A 4634-nucleotide genomic window follows, 5' to 3' on the forward strand; every position below is an offset into this window, starting at 1 on the left:
CGCTATAAAAAAAGTATGAAGGACGTGGGTTGACTGTGAGGTTTTATGCAGAGCTTGTGGTGGTGGAATTATCACCGGAGAAGGTACTCTTCGCAACGTATGAGGCGTGGCTAGCCGTACACTCAGCTGTGTTAGCGATGTATTCCTCTCTCCTGTACGCCCGGCTGTCCGACTGCCAGAACAAGTATACTGGGCGTAGTTTGTATCCCGAGGTTTACCAGTTCCTAGACTTAGGTCTGCAGGATTTGAACAGGCTAGGCCAAGAGTTCCACAAGGTAGTCAAGATAATCCCGTCTGTAGCTATCGCCTCGGTGCTAGAGCAGACAGAGAGGACGCTCCACAACCCTTTCATTAAGACAATGAAGGCAGAATTAGCTGCACACCCCAGGTCGCGACTGATCCGTTATTTGTGGAAGCCTAGGAAAGGTGTGTTCGAGCAACAGCTGTTGCTCGAACTGTCCGGGCTCTGGAAGTCTTTTGGTTACCCCTACCTCAACATGGAGACATCAGCTAGAGCCTTCATCAGTGACATGCGGGAGAGTTCAGCTGTGAGTCCAGACGCTGCAGAAGAACTGCGGGACCAAGCCGTATACCGGTTTTGTAAAGAATACTATAGGATACACAAGTCTTGGCCCCCCGTGGCCCTACTGTCCCCGGTTAGGCCTGACATCTTAGAGAGTATCCAGGAAAACAGGTGGGTAGAAACCGGAGAGCACGGGTGGTCTGCTGCCGACTTTCATTTTGTACGAATCTGTAAGTGATTAGAGTTTAACAAGTTTGTCGACGTGTCTGATCTGCTCTCGGATAAGGCCATTTGCACAGGGCGTTTTCACACAGCGGATAATTTTAGTCAGCACGCATACGCGGTATATTACGGGGAGAGAATCCCACGGAGATCGCAAGAGGAGTCCCGGGTTATCCTCCACTACTTGTTCACGAACGCAACGACCGTAGATCAAGTGATCACATGGGTGGAGCAAGGAACGGTTCCTGAGAAACATAAAGTCATAGTTGTAGTGGCTAAGGAGAAAGAGCCTAAGACAAGTGCAGATTTTACGGGAAGATGACCGCAGAGATGAGGTTGTACCAAACAGCTACCGAGAAAAACATCGCGGACTCTCTCTTTCCGTACATCAAGACTCAGAGCATGACAATGGACGAGCCGACCCTCGTAAACACAATCTCGAAGATGACCGCACCTTTCTCGACAGACCAGCACCGTTACATTTTCATCAGCTTCGATTTTGTGCGATGGTGTTTAAAGATGAGTTACGACGCGATGCAACCGCTCTTCTCCGAGCTTGACAGGAGGTTTGGGTTTGAAAACGTGTACACGTATTCGCAGATCTTTCCGTACGAGTGTTTGTTGGTAATACAGGATCGATGGAGGCCGCCTAAATATAGCCGATCGACAGGGCTCCCGATGGAGAGCATCTTGTCGCTGTTCTCAATCTTTCACTGGACAGAGGGAAACCGGCAAAAGGGCTGGACCTGGGCCACAAGCATGTTGATAGAGTTAGTAGCGGCGGAGTTAAGAGTAGAAGCGTCCCTATTAGGGCAAGGAGACAATCAGGTAGTGGTGGTTAAAGTGCCACCCGAGTCAGAGATGAGTAAGCGCGGCTTGTCTACCTCGGCCTTGGCAACAGAGTTTGTGAATAGACTAGAACGTAAAGCGAAATCGCTCGGGATGGAACTAAAACCTGAGGAAACCTGGATGTCGTCATCATTGTTCGAGTACTCTAAGAAGTATCACTTAGGAGGCGCCGAGTGTAGCTCTAGTCTCAAGAAAGCGTCTCGAATCGGGTCAGAATCTAACGACGGAATCAAGACTCTAGCTAACCGCATATCGAGTTATTACTCAGGAGGAATCTCGGTTGCGGGTGTGGATCAATCCCCTATCGCTGGCTATTATCTGGCTGTCGTAGAGGCAACTAACGCTTTGTTAGAGTTCAAGGTGTGGGACGTCGACTCGCTAGTTGCCTTTGCGGTAGTGCCCTGACACCTTGGAGGAATGCCGATAGTAAACTACGCTGGTTTCTGCGACAGGGGGCAGATGGATCCCTTGACCACGGCGCTAAGTGTAGTAGAAACCTGTCGACAAGTAGATCCGAAAGCGTATGAAAAAGTGGTGAAGCTGGTTAACACTCAGCCCTCCAGAACGACTAACATCTCCATGTTAATAAAAGACCCTTATAGCATAAACGTCGACGTCCCCATTCAGGCAGAGAACAGAGTTCGTAGTACTGTGGTGGACGCCCTAAGCACCCCTGGGCGGGTGGTCAACCCATTATTCGCTCCGCTATTCTCTTCTCAAGCGACAGACGAGGCGAAAGCCCTAACCACGGACCTAGTGACACTGTACCCATTTAACGCTCTAGTTGCCAACTATGTCTATCGCTTGTCAAACCTTTCGCTGAAGGATAGAATCGTAGGTCGATTCTCTACGTCTAGGTCGATAAGAATCACCTTGTTTGACGGTAGCTCAGTCCTAGAGTCTGATTTCAACAAAGACATTCAAGAGATGGACTTGCAGCCTTGTATTACTACGCGGCGCAGCTAAACTGTGTGCCTAAAGCTTTAGACCACAACTTTGAAAACGTCGTAGCGTGGGCAGACTGGCTACGTACTACAACTTGGGGAACTGAAGTCACAGGAGTAAACCAACCATGTGTAGAGGTCCAAAAATGTGAGCCATTATGGCATGCATTCACACTCAGTCCCCGTTTTGTAGCTGTCTGGGAGAAATCTTACGGCACTCAGAAGGGTTTACAGTAGAACAGACATCTGACTGCCTAAGAATAAGGGTGAGAACGAACTCAGCAGAGGTCTACCGCTGCTTCTTGAGAAATAGGTGTCGTCCCGGCCTGATCGTTGAGCTGACTAGTGGTTGGATAAACTTATCGCACGTCTGTGATGTACAGGCGAGATCGGCACCTTACCTCGCCCTTGCTCGACGGAGAAATAGAGTTCATCAGGACATACAAAGACGACCCGGTCAAGTTGTAACCCCATCAACAGTCCGCTCTGCGATTCTATCGAGATGCGGTACTCGACTACGATTACCGGAGGTTTCAGCCGGACCTCCTCGCGCACATCCGGAAGAGCCCGAACCCTTTCGTACACTCCCAGAGACCCAGACCGGTGAGACCGTTGTTGGTAGCCTCTCGAGCCCTACAGATTGGCCTTCAAGACTGGTTGAGGAACACCGACGCGACAAGCACAGTGTCGATAGATCCGGCCCTTCTATTGACCAAAGAAATCCAACTGTGGCACCAGTGGAAAGTACTCTTCGCAGAGGTATACAACAAAACCTGTAATACCACAAGCGCTATGAAAAAGTACGAAGGACGTGGGTTGACTGTGAGGTTTTATGCAGAGCTTGTGGTGGTGGAATTATCCCCAGAGAAGGTACTCTTCGCAACGTATGAGGCGTGGCTAGCCGTACACTCAGCTGTGTTAGAGATGTATTCCTCTCTCCTGTACGCCCGGCTGTCCGACTGCCAGAACAAGTATCCTGGGCGTACTCTGTATCCCGAGGTTTACCAGTTCCTAGACGTAGGTCTGCAGGATTTGAACAGGCTAGGCCAAGAGTTCCACAAGGTCGTCAAGATAATCCCGTCTGTAGCTATCGCCTCGGTGCTAGAGCAGACAGAGAGGACGCTCCACAACCCTTTCATTAAGACAATGAAGGCAGAATCAGCTGCACACCCCAGGTAAAATGGATAACACTCCTAAAAATTCTGAAGTGACTGGTTCATGTGCTGTGACTGATACATGTGGAGTGACTGATACATGTAGAGGGACTGATACATCAGGGACTGATTCATGTGCAGGCGCTGATACATGCGCAGTGATTGATTCATGTGCAGGGACTGATACATGTGCAGGGACTGATTCATGTGCAGTGACTGATACATGTGCAGGCACTGGTACATGCGCAGGGACTGATACATGTGGAGTGACTTATACATGTGGAGGGACTGATACATGTGCAGGGACTGATTCATGTGCAGTGACTGATACATGCGCAGTGATTGATTCATGTGCAGGGACTGATACATGTGGAGAGACTGATACATGCACGGTGACTAATTCATGTGCAGGGACTGATACATGTGGAGTGACTGATACATGCGCGGTGACTGATTCATGTGCAGGGACTGATACATGTGGAGTAACTTCACCGCCAAAGTCACGATAGTGCGCACGGTGCCGCTAGGTGTCTCCACTGCCTAGGGCCGCGGTAGTGCACACAACACATCTACGTCATTAGGTGTCTCCGCCGCCCAGAGTCACGGTGGTGGACGACGCATGCGTGGGTAACCGCAATGCCTAGATTGGTGTAACCGGTGCGTGCATGACGTATGCGTAGTTCGCGGACGGGCCTGACTATATAAACAGGGAGCCGGGAAGAATCGAGACAGAACTGCTGCTCCTCGTCCGAACGTAAGGGTCGGACGCGGAGGAGGAAGGAGATCCGCCCGCAAACAGGCACGACCGCGACAGAATCTGTAATAGTTCAAATCACCATTAAACGTCAAATCATGGTATAACAACTGGCTTTCTCTTGTTTATGGCTTTGACATAACATTGAAAACTTCACAACATTTGTAGCGCAAATAACGGCGTTACAA

The sequence above is a fragment of the Priapulus caudatus genome, unplaced genomic scaffold (genome assembly GCF_000485595.1).
Source record: "Priapulus caudatus unplaced genomic scaffold, Priapulus_caudatus-5.0.1 Scaffold1191, whole genome shotgun sequence".
In the NCBI taxonomy this organism is placed as follows: Eukaryota; Metazoa; Priapulida; class Priapulimorpha; order Priapulimorphida; family Priapulidae; genus Priapulus; species Priapulus caudatus.